This window comes from Scatophagus argus, chromosome 22 (genome assembly GCF_020382885.2).
Source record: "Scatophagus argus isolate fScaArg1 chromosome 22, fScaArg1.pri, whole genome shotgun sequence".
NCBI classification, from domain to species: Eukaryota; Metazoa; Chordata; class Actinopteri; family Scatophagidae; genus Scatophagus; species Scatophagus argus.
The window spans coordinates 4,074,823-4,088,130 of record NC_058514.1 but is presented as its reverse complement, the minus strand read 5'-3'; the positions used below and the strand labels follow the sequence as shown (position 1 = coordinate 4,088,130).

The following is a 13,308-nucleotide window of genomic DNA, read 5'->3' as shown; positions in this document are numbered from 1 at the left end:
AGGCTGTAATGCTGATTATGTGCCTGTGCATTTATTCCATTTAATCCGTCCACAGTGAATTTAATGAGCAAGCAATGACCTTGATTGTTAACAAAACATAACAGCAATGCGACTTCACTCAGCTGACAGACAAAATGGAAAATGAAAGAGGCAATAAGTTGAAGTTGAAGTGATGTATTTTAAATTCGTCAAGGTCATTTGTGTCATGAACAGGGCGGTGCAGGGTGACACTGATTTTAATTGCTTTTTTTTTATCCCATCGTGCCACTGTATCTTGCAAACACTGCTGGGTGTCGTGTTGCTTTATGACTCATGCATCTTCCAAGGGCGCCCAGAAGCAGCGAGCGAGCTGTGGCAGGGCCAAGAGGCAACTTACTTGGACATAGTTTTCCCTGTTTCCTCTTGTCATGCTGACATATTTCTGGGGACACTGACAGAGGCTCTGGGGAATTGTAAAAACCTGTAAAAATATAATTAGCCTTTTCTGCCTTAGAAAAGACTAAGTTGCAAATGTGTCGTTTTGAACAAATTGATGCATTCGCCTCTGTGACACTCAGTCCAGATACATAATTTCCAGCTCCAAATTGCAGCTGTTTTACTCTCACAAACTCATGAATGGGAGATGAAGAACAGGCACTAGTAATTTGGATTCCAGGCTCATCTACATGCTGACACTTACACTGTCAATACAAAGTGGCTAAAGCAACAGGGGACTGTAGTGGAACACCTCTAATCTATTCATATCAGACAAAAAAATGAAACAATGTGAGCAAAAAAGACACAAAGAAAATTATACAAAGAACAGCAGTTGGTTAGGTTATTACTGACATTACCCTGGGGATGGTACGTCCTCCTCCATTTTCTTTTCCACTTAGGTACTGCCTTGACATCAGCATGTCAAGCAGGTGCATCGTGGGATGTCCCTAAGTGGCTTTAGGGTTGGGTGGATGTGTTGATGGTTTCAGGTAAGAACTGGAAAAAAGGGATGGCCCTTCCCTTTTACAAAAATGCCTTGTTACAGTCATGAAACATTGAAAATGTCCTCCAGGGCCTCTTTTTTATGCCGCATGCCCTTCAGTAATAATTAATCTACTCTTTCATTAGGCAAAGGGGAAGTTTTGCCCACTATGTACATGCAAGTCTGGGGGCTCAGGAGGACAGACACGGAGCACATGGGCCAAGGATTGTGTCCCTCAGCAGTCCCACACACCCAGATGGTATAAATCTCTAATAACTTGCCCACAAAGCACCTTCAGGCAATGGTGGGAGAAATGCTACGGGTAGCTGATGCATTTTACCAGCACTAAGTATGAATCAGGATATTAAAAAATTGTAGGAGGGCAAAAGCAATTTCCCCCTAAAGGAGATTTTAAAATTACAGCTCTCAGACTGGAAGTAAGTTCTGCCATAAAATCATTTTCTCATCCTCTCCCATGACAATGAAACACCTCCCCTCTGCCACCATCACTATACATGCACACCTATAATATATTTGTAAATGAAAATCTCCCTGACAGACAGTCAGACAATGCCATGACATAAAGCCTCCTTAAACACACTGGTACAAGCTATTGTACATTTATAACAGGCAGTTGTGAATATTATTTTTTATGAGGCTTTTCCCTTGGGAAAACAAACCTGAATGCAGCCATTGTAACATTAATTCACTCCGACTACTCTGAAGCTATTCACTTGCTGTATTTAATTAAGCAGACTGCTGTTGAATCCGCAAACCGAGGCAGACATATCCAACACAGACTTGTTTTTCTGCTGGCTTCATTAGACATTGTTCAGGCTGTGGCTGATCCTTTCTGACTCACTGCAACTTAACGGCAACAGTTTTGACCACGCCGCAGCTGACAAATATGAAAATAAATGCAGTTGCATACAGCTGGAAGAATAGGCTTTTGTTGCTGACCGAACAATGCTTTGGTTCTGCTGTATAAATGAAAACATTCTCATAAGTCTTGTCCTATTGTGAACACAGATCCTACTCACGCTCTGCTAAAAGCAGTCATGTTAATAAGTGGCATGGTGGAGGTAGCTGAGAGAACTTTCAGTCGCCATTTGTGAGAAGCTGTTTTTCTAATTTTGGTGACATCTATGGACACAAATGGCCACTGAAGTTTGTGCAACAGAGACAGCATGAGTTTTTCTGCAGTTTTTAACAAATATGCAGCAGGTGTTCTTCTTTTCTCTGCCTTGCCATAGTTACTTTCAGTGCTCATACAAAACAGCCTTTTCTTATCCATCAGCACCATTAACTGTATAGATGTGGACAACCTGCCTCCCCAAAAGTGCAGGCCAATCATCTTCTCAACTGCCCCCTGGTGGCTGGCTACAGTACAGATCACATCAGGACAGGAAAGTGGAGACACATCGTCCATCTCTTCATATGTCAATGGTCAGAACCTGAGCCAATGGTTGCTTAATTATGTGAAAATTATTTGTATTCATCAAATAGTATAATGGTTTTGCATGCTCAAAAGTATAAGAAAACTCAATTAAATGGCAGTTTCTTTATAAGAATACATTCCTCTGTTTACCTATGTCACTAAAACGTGTATGTGTGTATTTGTAAAAGCATGTGTGTGTGGACTGATCATGTGATCTGAGTCTGGTGGGTCTACAGAGATCAAGCAGTCCTGAGTTCTACGCTCCCTGTGATACGAGCACAAGCTTCAAATCAGGACTTGGACCAAACTGATTAGTCTATTGGTGTCACCCCTTTAAAATGACACGGATACCAATTAGTGCCTTATCTCTGTAGACATGATGGAATTGAGGGTGATGTTTGCAAAACGTTTTTCAGATGCTAATTGAGGAATTCAGGGTGATGATGTTAATGTCAAACTAAAGTCAACCAGAATCATTATTTTCTTCTGAATCCTACTGAGTGGACTTGGACACGATTTTCTGATTTATTTCCATCAGGCTGATTAAAACCAAAGTGCTGCTTTACCATTAATGATTGTGCGAATAGTTTCATCTTGAAGCACTTACAATTTTTGGCCAGACATGTTCAGCATGACTGAAATATGGTTTTGGGTTCAGAATGAAAATAACATACTTTCATTGTTATTAAAATCAAATCTCTTTAATTTAGTTTATTTAACAGACTTGGGCCAATGAGTATGAGTCACAAAATATAAATAGTCACAATACTCTTGTATTGACCCTGGAAAGAAAGATGTGTGAACGAACTAAGAAACTAAACATTCACATTTTAAGCCACGTACTTCAACAGAAAAGACAAGATCCCAACAGATTTAAATACAAGCTTCAGGGGAGAGTTACACAGCATATGAAAAAATAAGCCTATATCCAACGTATGTGCACTGACCGTACGTGTACCTTCTTAACTTGCTAAAAAAAAATGCAAAAAAAAAAAACAAGTTAAGACTTGTTTTTAGCATTTTTTTGTTTTGCACAGGAAGCTCCTGCTCTGCTTTGGATACTGTAAATTAGGGCCAGTATTATATTTTTCAGCCAGTCAATGTATTTGACCTCCTGTAGCAGTGGCACAATGACTGGACTCTAACTAATGAGTACTAAGTCAATCAATAATCAACTGCAAAGGACCTCATTATTTTATACACACGCCTATTTAATAAAATGACAACCCCCTAATCCATCACCACATTGTTATTCACTGTTTATATCAACCAACAAAGACTGTGATGATACATGAACGATGAGGTGATGATTATAGGAAGATTACTTGTGCATGTCGAACAAACCCAGCAAGTAGAGCAGAACAACTAGTCCTGAGGCTTCTCCACCAGCATGAGTTGGCCTCTGTGGTGACAGTGTCACTGATCTGTGCACTTCCCTCCTCACAGGCGTCCACTACCAATCGGCCACACAAGGTCAAGTCATAAGGGAGATGTTATTTATACCCTCCATTTTGTATTGCTATCCAGAGCCAACACGTTTCACTCTCTTTACTGTTCTGCAGCTTCTCTTACACTTCCCGTTTTCCTGCCTCTACTTTCCTTTCCCTCCATCTTCAAATGAACTGATCCTATGTGAGAGGCTTCGGTCAAACGCAGAGTAATCCTAGAAGATGCCCTTTCTATCCTTCGGCTTTTTGAAAAGTTCACTCAAGATAACTCAGCTCAGACAAAAGGTTAGCACTGTTCGGACACAAGGGTCGGGACTTTGGGCCTGTCCAATCCATTAACGGCTCTTTAACAAGCCTGATAAAACATCATAAACAGAAAACTGAGTGATCAATAGATTAGTTTCAGGAGTCAACACCTGCCCCTGCCCTCAGGTCTGTTGTTTATTGTAAACAAGATCAGACACTGATATTTATCTAAAAAGAAGAATCCAAAACATTACTTGAGTTTCGCCATCATATCAACTCACATCACACAATTTCAAAAAAAAAAAAAAAAAAAAAAAAAGTGCCAGGAGATGATTACACTCAGGCAGGGTTCCTTGAAACCCACGAACATGAAAAATACCCTCAAGGTGTTTCAAAAAGCTATTGCCAGCCAGCAGACCACGCTGCATCCATCAGTGCAGGCACAGTCTCAGCCTGTCTGATTCAGTTAGTGCTTATGAAATGGAGCATCTGCAGAAGCTCCCAGAGAGTATGTAAACATAAGCTCTGCCATGGGAAATGAGCACAGGGGTCATTTAGACTTTAGGGGGGCGTGGAGTGCTGCCTCACTCTCACTCTGTCACCTGGTAACAGTTTGACACACGGGAGCTTCCTGGCTAATGTATTCCAAGTGCCGGGCTAAACAGCAACACCTGAGCAACCCTGAATCCCCTCCTCCCCCTTTCCTTTCTCTCCTGTTGCATTGGCTGATTCTGCCTCCTGAGATATTAGGTAATCCGGGAGCAGGCAGGAGGTGATAGGCCGCCTGTCTTTCAATGATGCTGTGCTACAGTCACCACGGATATGCTTGACATGTTTGCAGAGAGCCACGAGCCTTCCATTCCATGTGCACTGTGCAGTAGCCATTTGGCGCTCTATCAGTTAACCTGTGGGAGGGGATAAGCCTCCTTTAGAATGGCGGGGTGGGGGGTCCCACCAATCACAACAATAGCAGAGATACTGGGTAACATATGGAACTTCAAGTGGCTTTTCAATTCTATCTGCTCACTCAACGTATAGACTCCTGAGCTTACGATTATGTGCAGGAAGTCATTGTCAGTGGTGAGTTTGTATAATAGATCACCAGCAAAAGGTACAGGAACAAAAGCATGCAAGAGAGAAGTCAGAGACAGAGAGGGATGTCTTGTTCCCCTTTCAAATGGCATTACAGCTCATTTCCGAATCAATAGCTTGCCTCTTTCCTCCCTGCCCAAGATAAACCCATCACAATTGAAGGATGGAGGAGAGAGGAGAAAAAAGAAAAGACAGGGCACAGGAGCCACAGCCGGCCCATTTTATCTCATGGAGAGAGGTGAACAAACGGAGGGATTAGCTTCCATGAGATGAAAGCAGCAGCTCGTCTTCCATCTCCATTTCCCTCCCCTCCTCTCCTCGTCTATCCATCCGCCCACACATCCACATCGTGGTCTCCCCTCGCAACCAGAGACATGCTCTATATGTTGTAGCCAATCTGCTGTCGCCAGCTGCACTCCACCCTGTACTACAGCAGTTTCCCAGTAAGCAAGCCAGCATAAAAAGCCTGTCAGTGCACACGAAAGGTGATGAACGGAGCATCAAACACAGGCGCCAAAATTGGTGAGACAGAGAAGGGTTGGGAGTTGTAGCAAAGAGTACTTTCCTTGTGGCACTCTCAAAGCACCCACCCTTCCTGATTATGTCACCTACACGCTCATACATCAACACACATCCACACCGCCACAAACACCACACTAACAAAGCAACACGAGAGACCCTGTTTCTTTGTAACTTCTGGGGCAGCCCAAAGAGGAAACATGCGCTCTTACCTGGCAACAGCACACCTTCAGCTCCAAATCGCCTCACTCTGACAGGGAGGCACGCTCATCTGGAGTAGAAGAAGGGAATCTTGAAGAGAGGGAGAGAGCGTGAGTATGAAGCTGGGAAAGAGAGAGAGAGAGAGAGGATAAGAGAGAGGGAAAGACAGAGGTGGAGCCTGGTTTGAAGGAGAGAGGGAGGAGGAGAGAAAGAGGGCTGGATGATGACTCTGTCTGCCGTCTATATAGCCAGTCTTGTGGGAGCAGTGTGGATGGCGCTACATCATCTTCTGTTCAAACACACGCGGTAGGTGCACCTCGTGAAAGGCTGGGAGAAAGAAACCCAGGAACAGAGAATGGGGGGGGAGGAGGAGGAAGAGGAGGCATGAGAGACACAGAAGAGACTCTGGGCTGTTTAAGCCAGCATCGTCACGCGGCAGTTCCTCGGAATCCCTCCAGTTAGAGGGGCACTGCATCACTGAGTCCTTGGCTGTGATTGGCTGGGTAGTGGGGAGACGCCAAGGATGGTAGGCAACGCTGTGTAACCTAAGATGACCCCTTCTACACATATTAACATGTCCTGTCTGTGTTGCTCAGCCCCTCTGGGCACACGTCACCTTGAAGGACACTTAAAAAAAAAAAAAAAAATCCCCTCCCCTCCCCTAGGATCTTGGGATCCCTTGAAGCATGTTTGTGTGTGGTGTGTGTGTGTGTGAGTGTCAGTTCATAGTAAGCCATGACCTGCCCTTGCACATGAACAAATACAAACACACGCACATGCATGCACACACACAAAACCCTACATGAACGTGTCCATGAAGGAAAGATGATTTCCCCAGAGGAAGGCTGAGTCTGTCAATAGAAAAGCCACACAAACACCTGCAAGGACGATCTTTCATTAGAGTGATTGAATATCTTGCCACACTGACATCAAATCCAAAGGAGAGGTTATATAGTGAGTATAGATCATTTAAAAAAGTTTGCAGTGACAATAAGTTATGAAGTTGGTTCAATTACTTAAAAATTCTCTCAAATCAAATCCAATCTGTAAAACTACCAACGTCAAAACACTTCAGTAATTGATGAATTATTACTCTGATAAATTTAAATAAAATTGTCAATCTTAAATAAAGGCTTCAAATTCAACTGAATGGAGGAAATGAACCGGCTGAGACGAGTCAGTGAAGTGGTCATGTGACACAGGATTCATGAATATGGAAAATGGCTGATAATGCCATTTTTAGCTGCCTCAGGTAGCAAACCAGGCTTCCTATTGGCTGCACAAGAGAACTGAATAAAAGCAGAGCACAGCTGCACTCAAAAGGTCAGACAGTAACCGACAGGCTGCAGGATGAATAGAGCGCTCTGTCTTGTGTTTTCCCATAACATAATAAAAACAGTCCAGATGACATGTGAGGCGAGGTATTGCTCAGGAGGAGCTTTAAGGGTTCTTAACTACATAATATTATTGTAATCACTAGAGTCAGATGATTAAGCAACCCCTTCAGACTCTATTAAGCTGTCATTAGGCATTGTGGAGATTAGAGACCTTTGTCAAAGTGAGTGTTTTGAGTGAGGGTTTTTCGTTTGGTTTTTTTTTGGGACTGTTTTTATACGTGGTATTATTTACTGCGGAAAAACTTGCAATACAATTATTAGGTTGCTTAGCAGCTTTCATAAAATTCATATCTTGCTCTTTACTTCTTCAGTAGTGGGGGGGTATTGACAGAGAAATGTTTACTTTATGTAAAACCAAATACTGGCTCAGTATATTGGTCTGCCCAAAGTAAAACCTCTTGTCCTTGTGTGTCCTCAGCCAAGGCTTTGGCCATGGCTTGTACAGCAATTACTAGCCTTAATGGTGGTTTGTCTCCATACAAAAGTGCTCATTGGTTCTGGTGGGTCGACGCTGGCACACTGTCACCATCAGCAGCAGGAACACCAGCTGCATGCTCCCAGGTCCTGTTCAGAAATAGCTTGGCCCCAGTCATGGCCCTGGCCCTGCCCCAGACAGCAGCCCCCCCACCAGGCAGGCAGCAGCCCCAGCTTCATGAGCCTGGCTTAGAGTCCTACCGTCCTGGAGGACAGAGGTGTCTTTGAGGCCCGGAAATGGCAGGGCAGCAAACATCACTGTACTTGTGGTGTCCTCTGTCACTGAGTCTTTCATCTAATGAGCTGAGAACAAAATCAAAGTGACAATATTAATCATGTGATGGAAAAAATAATTAGAGGAGCAATAAAAGACTGAGTGAGTCTCTTCCCCCACCCTGCACCATACAGCACATAACTGATTACTGCTTGGCTCAGCGAGAGATGAAAGGGTGCCAGGATGGTTTTGAATGTGGCTATGAGCTGCCAGTTACTTCACACAAACAACTGTCTTCTGGCAGCAGTTACAACATACATGTCAATCAATAAAATCCATCTCACTCACGTCATCAATATCATCTCGACAACAACACACTGTCAACCGGTGATTCAAAAGGTGACACGCTGATCATTTTTAAGTACTAAACAGTGTACTAAAACATCAGAGGATAGTGTTCCTAATCAATTACTCCAATAAACCAGACCGACTGCTCTTCTCAGGGCGTCGAAGCGGAAAACTCCTGTTGTCAGTTTCTCTCAGTCAATGTTATTCCCTCATTAGAAAATGTCACAAGGCCATTGATCGTGTTCATACGTCTGACACAGCCAGTTGCTTATAAGCAGTATTCCTTAGTGGTGTTAGTCATCCGCACCTGGCTGTGTGAATCAAAACCCCACTTCGGTCAAACCATCCCTGTGCCAGTGTGTGATTCATAGCGAGAGAGGCTTGCCCTGTCCTGACTGTCTGCACACACAGCGCCCCGGGAAGCCTGGTGTTTCTCTCTCTTGTTTACAGATCAACAGCATCTCTGGGAGAAGCTGGGCAGCCTGTGACAGACTGATGGATGATGTGACACTCATGCACCACTGTGTCATCCCTGCCTCTCCAATTCTTCCCTCAGCCGCTCACACTTACCGCCGGAGGTGAGAACGGACGACAGCACGTGGTTATGCTTGCAGATATAACTTAAAGTCGCATCTTCCCTCCAAATCATGCTTCTGTACGCAGGGAAAAGCCTGACTTAAATGATGGGCGGCTGTCAGGCCACTTGATCGTTAGCAGCCAGATGACCGCTGCAGGTGATGATGCTCAAGAGCGAGAAAGAGCGGACGAGATGGGTGACAAGTGGAGGTGACAGGACACGAAGGGGCCAAATGAATCTGCATAGAAATGAGCAAGCTCCCTCCCAAAAATTACACATCTCAAGATGTCATTGCGAAAAAAAGAACAGAATGAGAGAAAGCTATGCCATGGTCAGCAAATGGAAAGCGCCTCTCTGAAAGATCACAGACCATAGTCATACTCTGGAGAAAATGTCATGCATAACTAACGGTCATCGACTTGTCAATGCTGCTGCATAATAACTCAGTCAGCAGGATGACTCAAAGGGTATATGCTCCTCATTTGAAAAAAATGAATAATGAAAATAAATTAAAGATAATTAACCAAAAAAAGAAATCTCCATAATAACAGTGAATAATCAATTAAAATTGGGCTTTTGCAATTGAGTAACAAGGCTAAAACTGGACATGGACTTTCTGACCAGGCAATCTGAGTAATATCCCTGTTGAGATTCAAATTAAGAGCTTAAACTCTCTCAGACATGTCTGCCAATTTCTCAGATCTGCAAAGCAAGTAAACAGCTCTAAGTAATGTTTTGTATGCTGTTGGACGGTTTAATCTTCTTTTATTGATTCTAACCTACCCTGCCATCACTTAAACCCTAGAACCACCTGTTCACGCAAAAGATGGCAATTAGAGGACCACTGGGCTCAGGCTCAATATTGAATGACAAGAATTTGTTATGTAATGCTTTCAGTCACACCTTCTGTGATTTTCAATCACCGCAGCAAGACAAATCAATACTGTTACTCCACAACAGTCCAACATGTGGAACCTGCTACTTCTCAAAGTTACTACTTGCACTCAAACATTTGCTTTTGCAGAAACAAATTAGTTTGTTGAAACATGGCAGTGTGGTGCAAGCTGAGCCTTCACAGTCAGGTTCTTGATTTTGCGAGGCCATTTACAGTGATCACAAGTGTTTCAGACGAACAGGAAATCGACAGAGCAGCTCCTTACGGTCTTCTCCACTATTCACTTCCTCTCTTGCAAATGATTACTGTCAGGGGTCATCAGTTACTTATTCCCCGGTAAATTAGGTTGTTTTTGAAGGATACCATGTGTGGCTTGTCACAAGCTCCAATGGAATTTATCACCTTTTCTCTGCTTCCACAGTCAAAAACCATTTATGCACCAAAAAGGTGGCCTCAGCGTTGCAACAGGTCAATGCAGCTGCAGTGCTCCATGTCTTCATTGACTTGCTAATCCTACTTCACAAGTCTAACCCCCCCCCCCCCCCCCCCGTGTCTGAGGAATTTATTATTGACACACATTAAGTATGAAAGCTTCAGAGGAAATGCAGGGTCATCACTATTTTTCTACAATTCTGTACAATCACTCAGTTGAACATGAGATCCAATTATAGCAAAAAACTACCCAAATTTAGTTCAGGAAAAAAACATGAAGTATATATAATGTTCAGAAATTGACTAAGATAGCAGTTCTGGTGCTTAACAAATCCAAGAATCCTGAGAGGTGAAAAATCCTGTAATGTTTTCACCACCACTGAGCCTGCTAATGGTTTCTATTGTCATGGCAAAATTGAGTTCAGGAGATTAGCTTAAAGCTCAGACACGGTGAGGTAATTCTCTAAATACACTAAGCGCATCACTGACTAAATGGGAAACTGCGATCATATCTCGTCTGTCACATGTCAGATGCAGGTATCCTCACACTGACTGTTATGACATCCAGATGTGCGAGCTTTGGTCATGAAATTCAAAAGAAGTCTGCAAATTTAAAACTAATCAAATCCTCAACCTGCACATATACTGTATATGTTAGACTTAAATCAACAGCTATGAAGAAATGTCATTTCATCACGACCACCCTGATCCTCTCAGGGGTCATCCAAGTAGAAGGTGAGCCACTTCCTCTTATCAGTGCATCCAGACCTCAAGCCAGCCTTTATCGCTCCACTTGCCCCGGAGATGTTTGTGCCAGCCATGCACGACACCTCCACACCAACACATGATAACACCTGTGATCGTATGATCATACATCAGCCTGTCTGTCAGCTCAGTCATTTTCAGGTGCTTGATAAATGGGGCTAGCATGTTTGCCTGAGAGCACATCGTCTTATTATAGGAGCCAAGATGGCTGCCTGTCTGTCTTCTAGTGACAGGGCAGCCAACTTCATATATAGTGCCTTAAAGGCGATATATATGTCCTGACTGTTGGGTATACTAATAGAAGGCACTGTGGTTCAATCGTATGTGGCATGATCCTAGATAAGCGAGCTCTTTTTTCTGCTCACCCAAAGGTTACGACTCATGTCCCTACATGAAATTAAACCACATGACATGAAGAAAAAAGGACAGTCTCAACTCTCTGCTAAGATGCAATTTATGCATCATACAATGTTGTTGTCTTAATCTTAATCTGACAGCAGTCATTGCATCTTTGTCACAGGATCTTAGTTGCACCTGCTGAGGATCCAGATTGCTAAACTGGTCACAGCTGCTATGTCATTACAAACACATATCTGAGGTCTTTGCTCCATCTCATGGGATGCAAAAGTGAATATATGGACAATTGATTAGACAAAAAAAAGGAATATGAAGATTTCATCTTGAGCTTTATGAGACTGTATAAAGTATTTTTCAGTTTTCTGACATTTTGTGATGCCAACTACCAACTCAAAACACAGTGTGTAAGGTTGATCTACTCAACCTTAAAAACCCCTTTGCACTCAGCCTCACTCCAAACATCCAGATGTCCAAATCATAAACCTCCTTTCATTCTTTCAGGTCAATGCACTCCTACACTCCCTCTGCTGGAAGCTCGAAACGAATTCCAACCATCATCCTTCTCCCTATAATCCATTGGCACCAACAGTCCCTTCATTCGCTCTGCTCATCTTTTCCTTTTCAAAACCCACCACAGATGAATCATTCTCTGCCAGAGAAACAGTTTGAAAACATTCTTCTGGATTTACCAATTTCAATGGTATTGCTAGATTCTACTTTTTGCTGATCACAGAAGTGAGAGGTGTTTCTGAATCTTATTCAAGCCAATAGTTAGGAAAAAAAAACAGATAAAAGCAACGGTTACACAACAAAAATACCAAAAGGTGCTGTGTGAGCCGGACCCCTTGTTTATCCAGCCCTCCAAGGTTACAGCAAGATTCATCTTCAACCGATCCTTCCTCAAGTCAATTAGCGGCATGTAAATCTGACAGATACCACGCAACAGCTCTACTGAGCTAATTATTCTGTCACAGGCTGATATCACATTGTTTCAAGGCCAAATCATGAAACCTTTTTCTGTGTTGAAGCGCAGCCATTGCTTCACTGATGATTTACGATCATACCGTTTCCATCCAGTGGGCCTATTCTTAGTGTGGGTATCATCCTCATCATGTATTGGAGAGAAGGTTATTTTTAGTCAGGCTGTCACGTGATGACAGCGCGAGTCGAGTCTCACAGCTGTAGACTACTGGTACAACAGCCTGTAACGCGACCAGCATCCTGTGGATCTCAGGTTTTATTGAGCAACATCACGTTAACAACTTAGACAGAATTACCAACATACATTTTCACAATACATAAAGACTAGCCACTGAGGTTTCCTACTGCATGGACACTGATGGCAACAAAAACAAAATACTGCCACATTTCCATCAAACAACAATAATAGCCTCAGCCCTCAGCTTATTAAGTGTAACTATACTGTTTCACATGAAAAAAAAACAGCACTTATTAAGAATGGTTTCATTAAATATTTCCCTTAAAACTGTTCAGTCTGTGAACGCTGTCCACTGACTTTGTACTGCTCTGTAATCTATAATGTGGGAACAACCTACTTGCTTGATTGAGAGTCATTCAGGAACAAATGACAAAGAAAAAGACTAATGTAATTACTCGTACAGCCGACGATGAAAGAAATGTTCTGGTTCAGAACTATTATCCCTTCTATAAACTATGCATCAGAGCAGTTTGCATGGATCACTTGAATGAGTCTGGATAATTCCTTTATACATTACCCCTTTTAATTACCACACGTATGCAGAAGCCACAGAGAAGCAGATGATGGACAGGCTGAAAAGTGTGGATTTTATTATTTCTATTCCCACTGGTATAGCTGGAATCACTTCTATTACTTTTAATTTGTTCAGAAAGTTAAGAAAACCATTTACATAACAAAGAAATGCTATTTGCTGCACATTTTGAGGAAAACCACAAGTACAATGGAGG

General features: G+C 42.7%; 1 protein-coding gene across 9 annotated transcripts in view; it reads right to left on the bottom strand.

Annotated features, from left to right (window-relative positions):
- Positions 1-13,308, bottom strand: part of syt1a (synaptotagmin Ia) — a 155,753-nt gene that overhangs the window by 138,443 nt on the left and 4,002 nt on the right. Inside the window, exon 3 of one of the 9 annotated variants that reach the window (XM_046379669.1) lies at positions 5,914-5,992. The exons of the other annotated variants lie outside the window; for them this stretch is intronic. The gene's annotated coding sequence lies outside the window, so the exon portion shown is untranslated. The remainder of the gene's footprint in view (positions 1-5,913; positions 5,993-13,308) is intronic. 9 annotated transcript variants of the gene reach the window in all.